General features: G+C 42.5%; 1 protein-coding gene and 1 pseudogene across 3 annotated transcripts in view; both read left to right on the top strand.

Annotated features, from left to right (window-relative positions):
• Window positions 1–18,283, top strand: part of Csgalnact1 (chondroitin sulfate N-acetylgalactosaminyltransferase 1) — a 318,906-nt gene that overhangs the window by 248,950 nt on the left and 51,673 nt on the right. The window lies entirely within an intron of this gene.
• On the top strand, window positions 13,605–16,459 carry LOC131424288 (TSC22 domain family protein 1-like; annotated as a pseudogene).

Here is an 18,283-nt window from a genome sequence, read left to right as displayed (position 1 = left end):
CTTGAATAATGTGGGCATGGCTAAAAAGAAAATGGTGCTTGACTCCCTAAATATGACATAAGGGGGTAGTAGAAATAGACAAAGAATTCAAGGCCATGGTGTCCTACAGCCATCACGCTGCCTACTCCATCCACATGGACAGTCCAGAAGAGCAAAGTCAAGGGCACAGGTCACTTCTCAGTCTTGACCTTGACCTTACCCTGAGTACCAAGACTGGAGGAGTCAGGATGAGCAGAAGAGCTATTTGGAGGTAAGTGATCTCCAGCTGGTTGGACGAATCTCAGCATGCAGAGCTCTGAGCAGGTGTGGATTTACCAGTTAGCACGGCAAGGACATTGGCTTTGCGTCCTTGTGTCCCTAAACAGCAGTCTGGCAGCACCAGCAGCTCTGCTGTCCCTGTCAGAGACCCTTTCCTGTGACATCTTAGGATGCTTCCTAAATTTTTTCAGCCTTCCCAGTATCCTATGAGATGAAGAGGAGTTTAAATGGCAAAAGGAAAAGAGAACAAAACACCCCTTCTTCGTGCCCTTCAAAAAAAAGACCCTCCTGTCAACAGTGCCTTTTATTTTTATTATTCTGCAGCCTATTTCTCTGCTTTCCCTTCTTTCCCAAAGATATGCTTCGCAGTTGGTTTGTGAAAACCAGCTTGAGCTGCCGCAGCCTGTCCTCTGCAGCCTTCCATCTGTAGCCTGGTCTGTATTCTACACCGTATATTTAGAATGCCTCAATTAGTAGCATTCCGCGTGCTATTCAGAAAGGGGCTGGAAAGTCAGATGCAAGAGCAGGGCCATTGATGGGGACTGGCTTCTGAATACTGCTGGCTCTTATCCTCTGATCCCAGAAGTTAGGGATATTTTGGGGACATCCAGAGAACAGATGGCCCATGAAGGCAGCTGGCCCATGTGGTAATTAGCCCACAGAGGCAGTTGGTCATTTTCTGGGCTTGGAGCAGATATGTTCTTCTGTTTGTGCCATTCAAGGTGTGGGAAGAGACTGGTTAGAATGATGCACAGGGAAGAAAGAGGTGCGTAAAGGTGGCAGCCCAGATGTTAGCTCTGCTTGACTACCAAGTAAAGGATTCCTAGCAAAAAGGTTGAAGGGGAGTTTTTCGATTTTCATTTAAAACTGGGAATCCTACGCTATGTTTAACAGAGCCAGAGAAAGATAGCCCTGTAAGGGAGTCAGTAAAAATACAATATGGGACCCTTGATGGTCCCAAGACTCCACACACTTCCTTTCCCTGGCATTTGTGTCCTGTGATTGTTAACTGTTACCTTCGTCCCCCGCTAGGCTGAGATGAGGGATCATTCCTCACACCACTCGAGGTAGCTCTAACGCTGAGCAGAGTGCCTGATTCATAGACCTTGATTGAAGGTTTATTGAATGAATGAATGAACTCAGAGGGAATAGAAGCCAGAGCACAGTTTTGGAAGCACTGGCTTGGAAAGGCGGAAGAAGAATGCCTCTTTTGAGGCTCTGCAGATGAGTGAATTTTTCTTTATTTGATTTTCTCTTTGAGAGAAAGACTGGGAATTTAAAATCGAAGCAGTAATAAATGCTGGGCAATAATGATTTCACCCAAAAATCTTGTTCCTGCAGATCTCCATATATTTTAATTTGACCCTTTAAAGTGGAAAGCGAGGTTGATTGTAGCCTTGGTGTTCTATTTTAGTAATCATTCTGATTCTCTCACTTGGTTCACTTTTCATCTTCTCTCTCTTCATGCATCCCCGTGTCCCCAGTGATGCGTCCCCCTGCATGTTCATGCTGCCCTTTGAAACTTCCAGCTCTTCTGAGGTGACCCATTTACCTGTCTCATCTGCATTTTCTACCTGCAGGAAATACACTCTTCGCCTTTCCATTGGGGGCCATTGTTACATCATTGCACATAATTGTAACTGCATGTAGTTAATTTTCAAGAATCCTGGGTCTGAATGAAATAAAAACCCTCAGTTCTACTCTGACTCATGGGCTAGGAAGATAAATTTATTAGACAATTGGATCCTGTTGATCCTCACAAGTTTGGAGGCAGGCTGCTTGGATTTAAATTGCACCTGAACTATTTAACTACTGTGTTGTGTATAGATGGTGCTTCACCTCTCTGCTCAAGTTAATAACATTAATACCCACCTTTTGGAGTTGTTATAAGCAGTATATGGGTTAATATACATAATACTTTTAGGGCAGTGCATGGCACAATAAATTCTATTAATTATTGCTGTTTGTGTTATTTACTGATAGGCTTTGGGGGAAGTTTTTATAGCTCTGGAAATCTTGTAGCTCCTTCTCTGGCCTCTCACATCCACCTATTAATATAGCTTGTTAGCTTATTTTCTTCTTATAGTTACCTACCATTGACTAGTGGTGGGCTCATTTCCATTTCTGTATCCAGTTCCAAAATATCATGTTGTTATAAACAAAATTAAACACTTTTTAGTGAAGATTTGTTGAGAAATTAGAACTGTGAACTAATCCTGTGTGAATGTTATCATCATCAGTGGTCATTATTGAAATGTCTGTGGCATATTCATCTTATTTTTGCTGCATAGACTATCTATTGGGGTAAGAGAGTATCTTTTGGGAAGGCTACAACATGGAGAATTTGGGATTTAGGGTGAATGCTAATGTTCATCTACTTTTTTTAGCCTATCATGGAACATGGGTTTTTGTTTTCTCATTTTATTGTTTGGATGGCTGTGTTTCCATTCTAAAACTCTCGGCCTTCTTTGATGAGAGAGCTCAATTATTTCATGCTCCCTGTGGTGTTTTTCTAATTAGAATTCTCTTAGGAGATGGATGGCATAGAAGATGTCCCAGGGGCATGTGAAAGGACTTTTCTGTGCTGAGACACTGTGAATAGCTGACATGGCCAGGCGCCTTCACTGTCCCCTGCCTCTGGCGTAGTTCCTAGGATATAGCTTCTCCCCTGTTAGGGTTTATCAAAATTGAGTCTGTGAAAACCTAACCATTTTTCTTCTCTGGAATTTGACCCCTTATTCTTGTTGACTTTCCATCCATCCTGTTAATTACTGTTAGATTCTAGCTCCAACTCAGAGCTCAGTGGCCCTGTCCATTGCTCTAGATGGAGGCTCCACCATGGCCTTACACATGGCGGCCCCTTCTCCTCCCCAGTCTGTGTCCAAGACCTTCCTGTCACAAAGACAGGCTGTCCAGAGCACGTAAAATCTGGAACTGCTCTGACTAAGCAAAAGCAGCCATAAAAGACACTTATTCTCTTATTTCCAGACATCTGGCTGGGGCTGGGAGGTGAAACGTTCTCACTGGGGTGGTGGATGGAGGAACATTTTCTTTTCAAAGCAATAGTGTGTTTTAGGATATTAACATGAGAGATGAGTCTCTGGGGCAGAATATGAGTAAATGTTCAAGAAAAAGCTTTCAGGAGTAAAATTTAAGCTCTTTAGAGTTGTCGGTTGGAGAAAAACATTGAGGTAATTCTTCAAAAGGGAAGCGTTGTATAAAAGTGTGAGTTGGCATCTGAATCTAGGTTAACTCTCTTCCCCAAAAATAGTGGTTAAAGGATTTCTCTTTGCCAGCTTTCTAAGAGGACATGTAGTAAATCCCGACATCCACTCATGCAGACGTTAAGTAATAGAAAGCCTTCTCCGTTACCATTCCTTCAGCAATTATCATCAAGTGCCCACTGCATGCCAAGTATCATCCCAGGCCTGGACAATCCAGAAGTGAAAACCTGGGCAAAAAACTTGGCTCGTGCAGTTTACATTCTAGTTGGGGAGGCAATAAATATAGACCTAAGTAAGTAAAGGACAGAGCTTGAGAAAGGTGATTCCCTTCACCGAGGAGAAGTATAGGAGGCTGAGGGGGTAGGACGGCTGACAGGACATCATAACTGTAAACAAGACAGGTTTCGTTCTGAAAATAACACCTGAGCAGAAGTTTGAAGAGTGAGGGAGTGAGCCATTCCTACACCTGCAGGCGAGGTCCCCGATGGGAGGACAGCTGCTGTGACACTCTGGGGAGTCTGTCACTGTGCTGGAGCAGTGAGAGAACAGGAGGGGAGGGTCACATCGTGGGCCCTGCAGGCCAGTGGAGGGACTTCAGCTCTTACCCTCAGTGAGAGGGGAAGAGCTTGGTTGGTTTTAACCAGCAAGGTTAGTTCATGGATTGATGAGAGAGAGAGAGAGAGAGAGAGAGAGAGAGAGAGAGAGAGAGAGAGAAAAGGAGTGAGGGATGCTTGGGGGTGGGGATAGTTTGAACAACTGCAAGAGTACCCTGCTATTGACTGACACGGGAAGAGTGTGTGTGTGTGTGTGTGTGTGTGCATGTGTGCGCATGCATGTAGCGTAAAAATGCGTGTGAACACGCACTGTACCTTCTGGGACGGTAGACCCTGGCTAACTGATGTGATGGTTCTTGGTTGTGTTTCTTGCCTGGGCCGCCGTAACTCGGCACTACAGACTGAATGGCATAAACAAAAAAAAAAATTTTTATCACGATTTTGGAGGCTGGGATTCCAAGATCAAGGTGCCAGCGAGTTTGATTTCTTTTGATGCCTTTCTCATTGGCTTGTAGATGATCATCCTCTCACTGTGCCTTCACTGGGTCCTTACTCTGTGAGAGCACATCCCTCCTGTCTCTGTGGGTGTCCAAATTTCTTCTGCTTTCAAGAACACCAGTCAGATTGGGGGAGAGCCTATCCCAACAGCCTCATTTTTACTTAATTCCCTCCTTCAAGGCCTGGCGCCAAACACAGTCACACTCTGAGGTGCTAAAGGTCGGGATTTCAACTTAAAAATTGAGGGGGAGACACAATTCTGTTCATAACATTCATCTTTGTTATCTGAGAATTTGGGGGTGTCACAATTAGACTGTCTGGCAGCCAGGCAAATCCTGAAATGAGCATGTTAATAACATTGCTTATATCAGATTAAAATATAAGTCTGTTAATGAACAATTTTTGAAATAAAGGCTGTTCTATACATACTCATCAACAGCACTTGTTTTTAGTACTGTCATGGTTTCCATATGAAGGGTTTCCTGAAAGCTGTGGTAGTTAAAGAAAAGGTGTGGTACTTAAAGAGACTATGGTCACTAAAGAAATATTAAGTACTTTGCAAAGAGACAATAGAGAGCTGGGGTTGTGGCTCAGTGGTACAGTGCTTACCTAGCACATGTGAGGCACTGGGTTCAATCCTCAGTATCATATAAAAATAAAGGTATTGTGTTCACCTACAACTAAAAATATATGTTTTAAAAAAGAGAGGGAAACAATAGAAAGATGCCTTGAGGCCACCTCAGGAATTTGCAAGAAAACACCCAGTACAGGCTCAAGGTCACAGAAGGAAAAATTCCTTTGGAAAGAGATAATGGGGGCACCTTGCTCATACAGGGGAGCTAGGAAGATGGTTCACCATGCTCAGCCATGATCCCAGGAGGTCCAGCTACTGCTGGGCTTAATGAAGATTAGATAAAAATAATAGTATTTATATAAAGCTCTGTAGACCAGGGAAAGTGATCTGCCCAATTTGGGAGTGTGGTGTCCAGAAACACTTAAGGGAGATGGCCAAGATGGTTGGATCATGGGCTTGGAACTCAAGACAGAAGTCTAGTTTGGAGCAATAGAGATAGACATTGTTAAGGTATTGATAACAAATTTAAGTTGTGGAGATGCATGAGATTCTCTATGGAACTGTTCAAAGTGAAAAGATATCTGAGATCAGAATTCTAAGGACACCCAAAATTAAGGAATAAGCAGACAGACAGACACATGTGAAAAAGACTATGAGGGAACAGCCAGAGAGGAAGGAAAAACATTGGGAGGACTTGGTACCTTCGATAGTCCAAGGAAAGAGAGCAGTTTCAGACAGAGAGAGTGGCCATTTATCTTGAATTCTGAATAAAGGTGGTTCCCGTGGTTGATTGATAGGATTTTGCATGAACAAGCTGTTGATGACCTCTGAGTTGTTGGGGAGGGACAAAGGCAGGAATTATTTTATTTGGACGAGGAAAGGAAGGAAAGGAGGTGATGCCCTCAGATATAGACTGCATAGCCTAAAGCGATACTGCCCAGCATGGTAGCCACTCACCACATGGGGCTATTTACAACTAAAATTAAGTAAAATCATATAAAATTTAAAAATTCAGGTCCTCAGTATTCCTAGCCACAATATAAGTGCCCATTGACTATCTGACAGCACAGAAAATTCTGTTTGATAGTGCTCAGCTAGGTGCTTAGTAGTGAAGGAAATAAAACGATATGACGAACTCTCTGAGCATGTTTTTAAGGAGTGTATGTGTCTCTCTGTGTGTCTGTGTGTGTGTGTGTGTGTGTGTTTCATAAAGAGACATAAGATATTTAGAGTTGATGGAAAGAGCTCATACTTGGATGTATGCATGTGTTTGCTGACATATCAAGAAGCTATAGTGTATAGAGAAAAAAAAAGACTCTTCCATTCCTGCTAGCACTTTGAAACTCAAAATTTTATTATAATTACTTCTAAGTGTGTTTAAAAGTAACTGAAAAAGAGAAAATTTGTTTGATCTCTAGCTCCATAATTTCTAGCTTTGCCCCCCCCCACCCAAATGGAGTTGATTCATGCTTGTTGATTTAAATTCTGAATTATTCTTGGGACAGCAATGTTCTAGGAATGCAATTAATTGTACACTCACACAGCAACATGTGATCAGCACTTTTTCCTGCTCCAACTACAATTCTAAGCATTGAGGATATAGAAATTAATATGACATAATTTTTACTATAAAATTTCGACTATAAGCATGTTTGCTTGTTTCCGGTTTGGGATTCTCTTCCCCAGGGTGGTTCTAGTTCTGCTTGGGTGTGTCTTGTACACAAGGGGAAGTTTGGGTAATCTTTGATGAAGACCTCAGGCAGAGGTAGGTAGAGACCTGGGACCTTCATATTCTAAACTACATGGCACACTGAAGATCCACAAGTGCTTACTGAGCTCCTGTTAAGTGCCTACCCATTTATTAAGTCCTAGAATATTGTAAAGATTTTAAAATAAGATGTGATTCCTACTGTAGTTGGAAAAATGAGACACCTTAAGCATATGAAGGTAATAACAGGGCAGAGTTTAGTAAGTGACTATGGTAATAAACACCCAGAGTGCCAGGAATTCATGGGGGAAAGAAGGAGCCCAGTGGATTGACATAGTGGCCAATAAGTTTAATTAGGAATAAAATGTAACAGCCACACATTATAAGGCTATTGTCTGATTAATGACAGCCTTTAAATCTTGGAAAAGATTTTCAATGAGATGTCTCCAGCAGTGGAGCATATTTCAGGCACTTGTGCAGGGACATGGCCTGATGCACACAGGAGTTTGCTGATGTGCAGGGAGTAGACTCCCTCCCTTGCCTAGGAGATCCAGCACAGGGGAGCCCTATGGTGGGCTGTGATGGTCCATCCTGCAGTTGTGTCTGTGACTATTTATTGAAAATACAGACTCCACCTCTTTCCATCCACATTGTTGGTGTTGGACCTAATCTCAAAGATAATACATCTTACTATTTCTGTGCAAGATATTCCAAATCCCTGAACCTCAGAGAAGCTGAAATTTCCAGGGATGCTCCTGTGCCTGTGCTCTTGGCTATGTTTGTATGAAGTGTACTACCAGTTTCCTATTCGGAATTTAAATATGGAGAAAACTGAAAAATGCTTGGCTGGAGTTATTTATAATTCAAGCCTGTGAAAACAAGCATACTATGTTGAGAAGTATTCTTTTAGGGCTGTGTACTCTACAAAGAGGTGTCTGTCATCCTGCAGTTTATACCACATCTGGTTCTTGAACAGAGTTCCAGTGTGTAAATTTCTCTCCTGAAGACAGGCATTCATATGATCCATGGAGTGGGATCTTTCCTTAAGACAGGAAATAGGGCTCTCTTTTTAGGTTAAATCTCCCAGCTTCTGAAGGCACCTGGTAAGAAATACCAATATTTCAGGTCTTTGTTATCTGCATCTTCATCAAAGCCCCTCAATTCTGGGTATTTACCTGGAAGGCCCCCAAAGCTACAGTGAAGATGTAATAAATATACAAAAGAGAATAAGACAGAATTAAAAGAAAAATGAAGTGACATCTAGGGTTTGCAACTTAATAATGGAAGAAAGACAATAAATTGAGCTGTTTCAGGTTAAAACTGATAAAATCCATAGGCCAGCCTGCAGGACAAGTGGATGCTGACCCCCCGGGTGGCACTTCGAGAAGCCTGATTCTCACAATGGATTGAGTCTTCAGTCCTTGAGACCTTTCCCCTGGGTTACCTTGAGAACACAAAGGAGGGAAAGAGACCCAGGATGCTTTTTTAGTTCTTTCATCTTGGCTGTCCTTGAAGTGCCTTTGGCTGTTAGTGGGCTGATAGAGTTCCAAGATTTATGTGGATAGAAAGGGCCCTGAATCCAGAAAACAATTTTACACAAGTTTTCCACATGGATCCCTGCTCCAAAGTGTAATATTTTCTTATTTCTTCCAGTTCCATTTCCTTCCGTCATAGCAACCCACATATGGTAGGCACGTTGTAACACCTCTCACCCTTTGAGGTTTCGACTTTGCATCCCACATCTATAACACGATCGCCTAAATCATTCACCAGACTTTCAAGATTTCCCTGTATTTCCTCTGCATGTTCCTCTCACAGAAATTTCCGCCATCCAAACATTATTATTCTGAGATGGTGAGGATTTATTATACAGGCAAAACCAGAGCCCGTTGAGACCATTACTGTTACACACAAGGGAATGATGCAGAAAGCGCTTAAGGAGTCTTTTTAGAGGAATGAAGAACACAGAGGTCTGGAAGCATTTTTTGATTTCAGAGACGTTCACTCCTGTTTCATTTGAATATCAGCCTTTGAAGGATAAATATCTCTGTCCCAGATCTCAGCAACATGAACACTTCTTTACTAACACAGTTTATAGTAATGGAGCCATTCTGCAGTAGACAAAGGGGAGACATTATTTTTGTCATAACTTAACTCCTAAATTTGCTTTCAAGAGTAACAATATGTTACTGGCCAAGCACCAGTGCCGTGAGACTTCCTGCAAATGACTGCCTCCATATGGAAATCACCAGATTATGAACGGTTGAAGTCATGTTCCCTGAAGCAATGCCTTCCAACCTTGGCTGCACATTACAATCTCTTGGGGAGCCCAGGCCACACTACAAAGTAATTAAATCAGAATATGTAGGAGTGGAGCCAGGGCATCAGTCTTTTTAAAGGTCCCCAGGGGATTCCATGGTGCAGCCACAGTTGTGAACCACCACTTTAAAGATCTCCAGACCTAATGGTGAAATAGGCTCATAGCTAATAGTGCCCATGTCTGTAACTTTTCCAAGGTCTAGAATCCCTGGAAATGCTGACGTTCTTTGTCAAAACATCATGAAATATGGTTGAACAGCTAAGTACCATGATGGGGATCACTCAGTTGGGACTTGAACCCAGGCTCCCTGGCTCTCAAGAGTCGGTGCTATGGGTTCCTGTTTCCTGCCCTCTCTCTTGCACACACACAGAGAAAGTCAAGCATGGATTCATGCAACACATAGTTACCGAGCACCCATGCAGTGCTGGGCAGAGTTCTAGGTATCCAAGCATGTTTTCTCTTACTTTACTGTTATGAATTAGGGGTGCTCGTCAAATGACAGGCCCGTGTATTTACTTTCAGAAAAATGATTTAAAATCAATTGTTTCAAAATATTCTCAGTAGATATCCTATAACCCCAACTCGTCTGCATCCAATTCCTCAAGTCAGCTATTTAGTGTTATGTATGTTTAAATTTTATCTAAGACTCCCTATTTTTTCCCATAGATTACTTATAAGTATGTTGTTTAACTTCCAAATATGTAGAGATTTTCTTGCTTTCTATTATCGGTTTCTGGTTTGATTTTACTATGGTTAAAGAACACATTCTATTTATTTCTATTCTTTTAAAATTTGTTGGTTTGTTTTATGACCCAAGAGAGTCTGTCCTAATGTATGTTGCAATATCGCTTGAAAAATATATGTATTATGCTAATTCTGGGTAGAGTACTCTATAAATGTTCATTAAATCTTATTCATTGATTGGATTTTATGACTTCTATATCCTTTCTGATTTTATAGGTAGTAGTTCTGTCAGTTATTGAGGGGGGTGTCAAAATTCCCAAATATGATTGTGGATGTGTCTTTTTCTTCTTTCAGCTCTATCAGTTTTTGTTTCATGTATTTTGAGGCTCTGTTGTTTAGTGCATATACATATAAGACCATGTATTCCTGGTGGATGGATTCTTTTATCATTTTATAATGTCCTTCTCTATCTCTAATAATTTTCTTTGATCTGCTTTATCTGATTTGATATAGCCTCTACTTTAAAAAAATTATGGTTTTCATAGTCTATCTTCCTCCATCTTTTTTCCCACACAAGTTATTCAGGTCATTGAATTTTAAATACATTCATATAAACAGCCAGGAGTTGAGTTGTGCTTTTTAAAAATCTACTGTGCTGGGGCTGGGGTTGTGGCTCAGTGGTAGAGTGCTTGCCTAGCACATGTGAGGCGCTGGGTTCAATCTCAGCACCACATAAAATAAATAAAAATTAAGGTGTTTTTTTTTCTTTTTTACTCTACGGTGCTAATCTCTTCCTTCTAATTGGTATGTTTAAACCATTTAGACTTAGGATAATTTTTGATATGATACAATTTATGTCTCTCCCAAGTTAACTAGAAATATAACCAAGGTCCATTTTTATTAGAGAATTCACCTAGAGATGAAATTAGAAATAGCTGTCAATGGGTACTTCACTAAACATTTGCTTCATTCTAGGCTAAATTTTTTGAGACAAGCCTCAATTGTATGGGATTTTGGGGTCTTAACTACCCACTTATCCCTGTCTTTAGCATATTGGGACTTTTTTCTGCAAGGAAAATCATAGTTCTGTGCAGGGAACTTGAATTGCCCAGTTCCTGGTACAGGGGAGGGATGGTTTCCTGTTCTGCCTCGTGTCTTGTGTGTATCATAAGAGGTTATCAGAAATACTGAGAGCACAGTGATGTTTGCATCTGCTCTTCATGAGGAACATTGCAAATTCACATGCCATGAGCTTCTCAGAGAACACAATATCAAAACCTTTACCCACCAATAACCATCAGATACTAATAGTATAGTTATTGCTGCATTATAAATGATCCTAGAATTTCGGGGGGATTGGGTTAATACCACCATTTTTGTATGCTGACAGATTCCGTGGGTCAGGAATTCAGGAAGCACACAGGAGAATGCGTCCGTTAAGAAGTTAATGAAATCATGATAGGGATTTTGTGCAGACAGTGACTATCATAATCCTGAGATGACAATGGTGTTCTTTCTTGTCTGTTCCTACATCATGGACAAGGTAGGCTGTCATTGTTTAGTGCCTGTTCTGTACAGTTGTGGAAACTGAGGCTTTGGGAATGGACTTCACCCAAGCCACAGAGCAAATTAATGGTAAAATGGAATGAAAATTCAAGTCTCTCTTTTCCCCACACAGGTCATCTCTGGAAGAACTTTCCCTGGCTTTGTTGCCTAAGGTGTCACTTTATGACTTGGCACGACACAGGGGCTTAGCACAACTGAGACATTGCGTGACATTCTGAGCAGATTGTTCCACTTAAAAGAGTGTTCCCGAGGGGTGGACAAACCTCACAGCTGCCAGCAGTCAGTTTTCAAGTTGTTTCCCAGTGTGTTCTTCACCCCAAAGGAAGAGCATTCTTTGCTTTCTCCTTCGAGTCATATTTTCGCTTGGTGATCAGTGGAGGTGCATCTGTGTCCCTGTATGTGTCTAAGGGTGTGGTGGTAGGAGTGGTGCAGGACTCAGTCCTCTACCAAAAGCTAATCTCTAGGGGGTTTTCTCCCAGACTTCATGGTTCTCTTTACAGTTCAAGATTCACAGTGTTATAGATTCTGTTTTGTCTATAGTGGGTTCTCCAAAAGTAAAAGAAAACCCTTAAACCAAGATTCAAACAAAATCACAGTTATGTGGTAGCAAATGGTGAGAACTCTCAGCCATCCTCACAAAGCCTTCTCTGATCTGGAACCCACCTGGCCCTTGTGCTCCATGCCTTATATTCTTCACCTGCCCCCTCTCCCAGCCGTCCTGGACTTGGGTAGTTTTCTGAATGTACCGTATTTACTCTTAAATTTTCTGGTCACGTGGCCTGGAAAGTTGCCCAGAATCGGTCAGGGTGGCTCCAGGTGAATTGGGCTGGCTACTAAATAACCACATGGAGACAGAAAATACCTTTTTTTTTGGGGGGGGGCGGTCAGTGATGGCTCCTTGACCTCAGCTCCCACAAAGCAAGCAAGAGAGGCAGGCAAGAGAGAGAGAGGGCTTGCCTGAAACCCTCCTATTTACTGAGGGGAAGACATTCGAGAAAGTTCAACCCAAATAAGGCAAGGGATTGGGTTTCAGGGGGTTGCTGGGCAATGTCTTCTGGTCAGCAGATTGACTGACATCTTGGAAAGCCACACCCAACTCAGGTGCTGTGGGGCGATCATAGGCAGAGCAAGCAAAAGGGACACGGTACATCACACAGCCCAGTCAGAGCAGCAACGTCAGTCCAGTCCCCTCATGCGCTCCAATGCCACAGCTCACACACACGGCCATGGCTGGCTCAGACAAAAAGTCCTCCTCACCCATACATATTGAGTTTGCCTGCTGACCAGCGCGGCCTCCTTAACTTAATTTAAATACTTCCCTGTCTCCACAGCAGAGCTGAGAGTGTCTCCTAGCACCCCCACCCCCAAGTGCAATGCTGTAGCTGCTCATTTCTGTTTCTGTACAATTTGCAACCCCTCCAGGGAAGGTGCATGCTTTATTCTTCTTTGTATATTCCAGACTATTATCAAAAATAGTCAGATCCCAAGGAGTGAGGGGACAGGCCCATCCTCGTGACGTGAATGAGTTCCTGGATAGCATATCCTTCTACTCATTATCATTTTAGCTTTACCTAATGTCCTTGTGGTCCTAAAACATTTGCAAGAAATGCTACTTTATTCAGATTTCATTAAACATGCCGTCAATGTTTGAGCCATAGCTTTAGATCTTCTCTAATTGAGGAGGTATTTCGAAGGGGAGGGGGAGAGCTGGGTCTGTAAGTGTGCTTTTCATATTGATTTTCTATACTGATGAGGGCATCAGTTCATCTCTCCTTTTGTGATCAACATGGAATAACAGAGACAAAACCAATCACACTCCACTGATTTGGACCATCATTGGTTATTATTTATTACAATGGTTAATTCTTCATTAAGACTCAACATGTACCATTTCGGGGTAAACCTGTAGTTCCCAAAAGCTGGTCCTCAGACCTTGGTTTAACAGTTCTGGTGTGGGGTCCAAAAACCTGTATTTCCCAAGCTTACCAGTTTCTACTGGCAGAGACGAACGCAGCTCAGCTAAAGCCTGTTGTGGCAAAAAAAAAAAAAAAAAAAAAAAAAATTATAACCTGTTTTTTAGACATATTTATTTTTTCTTGATCTTTGGCAGTCTGTGGTTTATCTGTGGTCTAGATGTTTCTCAGAAAGATGTATGCATTTTCCTCAAATGTCCCTTGGATTCAATATTATAACCTATGCAAAAAGCTAAAATGAATTCCCACCACTGACTAATTAGATGAATCATTCAAATAAAATCAGTGCTTACAAGAGACACATCTCATGACTTTCTCTAAAGCACAAAGTAGTTGATGTTGATGCTTTGAATGCACACTGTGTCCTATTCTTAAAACTAGGAATAGGAACCCTGAGCCATTGAATGTCTTATTTAAGGTGGTGAAGACAGGGTTAGACCAGGAGTGTCTGGCATGGGTGTCGGCCAACCACAGAAGCCTGCATGCAAAAGCCAAGAGAGTCAGTATGTCTGGCAGAGGAAGGACCCTGTTCTAATTATATTAGACATTGTGGAGGATGGTGCAGATAAGATATGGTGCACTGTTTTGCTAACCAGTTTGGATGGTTGAAAGCAGAGGTAGGTGTAGTCAGATAAAAGATTGTAATAGATGAGAAGGATGTTGGGGTCAATGATTTGGAACTTTTAGTTGATATCATACATTTAAAAAATTGTATTGCATCTTCGGGGCTGGGGTTGTAGCTTAGTGGTAGAGCACTTGCCTAGCACTTGAGAGTTGCTGGGTTTGATCCTCAGCACCACATAAAAATAAATAAAATAAAATAAAGGTATTGTGTCCAACTACAACTAAAACATTTTTTAAAAAATTGTATTGCATCTTAAAAAAGGCATTGCATTATTGCTTAAAAATGACCTTGACTTGCCGGACTTGGTGGTACATGCCTGTAGTCCCAGCAGCTCGGGAGGCTGAGACAAGGAAGATGGTGGGTTCAAAGCCAGTCTCAGCAATGGCGAGTTGCTTAGCAACTCAGTGAGGCCCTGTCTCTAAATAAAGTTCAAAATAGGGCTGGGGATGTTGCTCAGTGGTTAAGTACTCCTGAGTTCAATCCCCTGTACCAAAAAAAAGACCTTTACTCAAATACTACATATGCTAATATGTCTATCACAAGGTGTTTGACCATAATAACAAGAATCTTCACTTTTTCTAGTTCCACAGTGGCAACTTAAAAAACAATAACTAATTGTATTCTGCTCTCAAGCATATTAAATGCCAGTACAGCAAGTAGAGACACTTACCCTGAGTCCTGGCCTATTTGACCAAGAACAATAATACATTAAATGATGAATGGAGCAAAGTGGATGACATGGTGACAGCAATGGCAATTATTATTGTTATTTCTAACATCTCTGAGTACTTCTGGTGTGCCAGGCTAACCTTCACAATAGAGTAATAAAGAAGTAGGTGTTATTATTAATCCCATATCTGAAAAACAAAGATCAGATCTGGTGCACTCTTTTGCTAACAGTGAATCAATCTGTAAGACCTCATTCAGAGATCAAATGGTTCTGGCCACAAATAGGAGGTGTTGTCAGTTGAGCAGCTGCCAGGACTGGCTGTTCCAGGGACAGGGTCTGACTCCCTTTAACCTCCTCTGGTTCAAGTATGGTAGCTGCCAACAACAGAATCAAGCAAGCTATAGATCGCGTAAAAAGCCTTTTGATGTTTGCAGTTAGAGAAGAAGTGGAGTCCTCAAAGAGCCAATCAGAGAACTAAGGGAGAAAAATTCCCAGCTGGAGCAGGAAGACACTCGGCTGAGGACACTGGCCAGTCCTGAGCAGCTCAGTCAGCTTCTAGACCAGCTGCAGACTGACTCCCCTCCTGCCACCAAGCAGCCACAGGAGACCACACAGCCCCCAGCTCAGCCAGTGTCCCAGGACTCAGGACCAAGCTCACAGCCTCCTATTTCCTCACAGAACTGGCTGCTGCTGTTGTCTGAACTGACCACATCGGGAAGATGTACTAGGGAGAGTCGGCCTCCACAGTCACCCATTTCATTGCTCAACTACAAAAGAGATGTGAGACTGAAATATGCCGTTATCTTTTTTTCCCAGTGTTAAACGCTCATTTGCTTTTGGCTTGAATAAATTTATTAGTTGGGTGAATTAAAGGTTAATCAGAGAATTAGCACGGATGGACCCTGTGCAGCTTGGCAGATATCTGAGGAAGGCGGTAAGTGGTGCTGAGGAGCTGGGTGCCTCTCCACCCCTTCCCGCTGTCTACCCCACTCCCAGAGTGCTGCTGGCTGGGAGTGTACTCCTCAGGGTTAGGAAGCAGTGGAGCTCCTCCCTGGACTTTGCACTCTACCTGCCCCCACCCTGAGGAACCTGAAAGGGAGTCAAGAAAGAAGACTGGCCTGAGGGGAAAACAGTTCACTCTCCACATTGGTGACTGTCACCAAAGTCCATTAAAAAAAAAAGTACTGTGCCTCTTAAACAGCAGAAGATACAAAACTATTAGTGATAAAACAATAGCAGGTAGCAGGGACCTACGCTCTTACTATGAAGGTTGTTTTGCTTATTGTGAACCTGTTTATGTAGTGTAACTATTTCGTTCATCATTTAGGTTGTACAGATTGAAATTTAGATCGTTTTCTTGGCTGGCTGAAGAGGTGTGGATTGTTTTATAGAGAGATCTACATAAAGACCGTTACATGACAAAACTACACCTGAAGACATTTTAAGAATTTGGCACAGTCACTTTATGTAATCAGAAATCTAGCTGCTGTTCAGTGAAGTCTTTGGATTGAGCTGGCTGATGACTTCGAAAAATGATCAGTTTTAGCTAATGAAATGAATTTCTCAGTAGGGTGTTCTGCAGATTACCTGAGTGGTCGTTATATGCAAATGTTCCTGTGCATGCTCAATATGCCATTGTAAGGTGTCACTGAATTTAACTGTTGTACTTGTCAGATTTCCATAAAGCATATAAAATGTTGATTAAAAAATATGTTGGGCTGTGGTTGTGGCTCCGTGGTAGAGTGTTTGCCTAGCATGTGTGAGGCACTGGGGTTGTTCCTCAGCACTACATAAAAATAAATAAAATAAAGGTATAAAAATTACATTATCAATTCCTCAAAGATGAGTTTTAAGATTGACTTGTCTGATATTCTTTGGAAAGTTGATTAACTTTTTGAAGCATCTTTTATGATGTTTTTCTGTTCTCAAACGTCAGTTTCAAAGAAAAGAGGAAAACAGAAAAAAGGGATTAACATCTATTTTAATGAAGTTGATTTGCCCCAGAAGAACTTAAACATGATGTTGCTCTTAAATCCAGTCACATGCACAGCAGTCTGATCATGTCGTGGGTAACCTGGAACAAGTTACTTATTTAAATTTCTCCAAAGGCCTCCATTCACCATCTATAACAGGAAGTAATGAGTGGCTTATTTCTTTGGAAGAATAACTTTAAAATCAAGATGATATTTGTAAATGTGGTTGAGAGAGATACGAGTCAGAGGTAATGTCAGTTTCAGTTAGGCTGTATGTCCTATTTTGGTGGCAAGTCAGTTTGACAGTTGTGTGAGGACAAGTGTCATGGTTGGCCAGGGACAATACTCGATCTTTGACCCCTTAACTCCTGCTCATTGCTGCTGCCTGTATGGTAAGGTATCTGCTGTCCCACAGCGTCCCGGATAAATGGCTCCACTGTGTTTTGAGAGGAAGTCTTGGCAGCTGTTCGGAAACTTTCCTGATAATGGCTGCCCTGACTTTCCTGCCTCGGATGTTTGTGCTGGATTCCCTGAAGAGCTCCCACTGTCAGAACCTCTCCTGTCCTGCCCGGTTTCTTCAACTCTCTTTAGTCCAGGGTAGACATCTAGCTTGTGTAATTTCTAGTCATTTTTTGCTTCTTAAAATAAGGTGATGGAAAGAGATAGGTCTGTCTTTCTTCCTAAGAAACCCCTAATTCTTGAATCACAAGAACTGAGAGTGAAGAAGAGATCCACATACTTGGGGTCCTCAGGAGCCTGTAGCCTGGGTCTGGCAAACTTGAGCAGTAATGAGGGGGAAAGGGAAGAGCCCCATTTTCCAGCGGAAAAGCACAAAGAGGCCCAATGTCCTGGACCTGTTTGCCTCCTGAATCACGTTCAACTTAAGACATCCTCAGAATCCATCTTTTCCCCATTCCTTCTGTTAAGCTGATCTCAGTCTCGTTCTCTCTTGTTCATTCGCATCGCAGGTATACTTTGACCCTCTCTTCTTCTTTATCACTGCCTTTTCCTGGGCTTCACGGTTCCCTGCTCCAGCCTGGACCCCACACTGTCATCCTTCACTGCTTGCTTTCCGGAGCGACGCTGCCCTGCCCTCCACACCTGTCCTGTGGTGCTCATCCCTGGATCACTGGTCCACCTGCTTGTCTCCTCCTTCATCTGAGCTCTTCCAGTGGCTGGAGAAGGGCTGCTGAGTGTGCCGATGTCAGTGGAGACGGCCCAGCCCAGGGGCATCTCATCTGGGGTTATTTGGCAATGCTTCTCTGCATTCTTCCACAGGTCCACCTACCTTTCTCCACCGCCGCCATCCCAGACCTCCCGTGCTCCTGTCAGGCCCCTCATTCCATCCTTAAGCCCACCCTCTGTGGCTTCAAACTCTGAATCCCTGTTCTCCTTCTCCTGTGCTGTTTTGGGGACCAGATGACTCTCCCTGTCCACTCCAAGTCCTTCCCGGGCTGTAGATCCATCCACCTCTCACTCCCTCCTTCCATCCGTTCATGAGTTCTCATTGTCCACTTCTGTTTGTTCCTTCCTCTCGGCATTGAAAGGAGTTATGGTTCCCCTTCCAGTTTTTTAAAAAAGACCGCACTCTGTCAGCCATGAATTCCTTACCTTCTAACCTGTGGTGTCCATTCCCTTTTCCGTCCGTCCAGCACC

This window comes from Marmota monax, unplaced genomic scaffold (genome assembly GCF_021218885.2).
Source record: "Marmota monax isolate L192 unplaced genomic scaffold, Marmota_monax_Labrador192_F-V1.1 WCK01_AAM20220418_F8-fsc00040, whole genome shotgun sequence".
NCBI lineage: Eukaryota > Metazoa > Chordata > Mammalia > Rodentia > Sciuridae > Marmota > Marmota monax.
The sequence above is the reverse complement of the archived record's forward strand: the minus strand, read 5'-3'. Positions and strand labels throughout refer to the sequence as shown.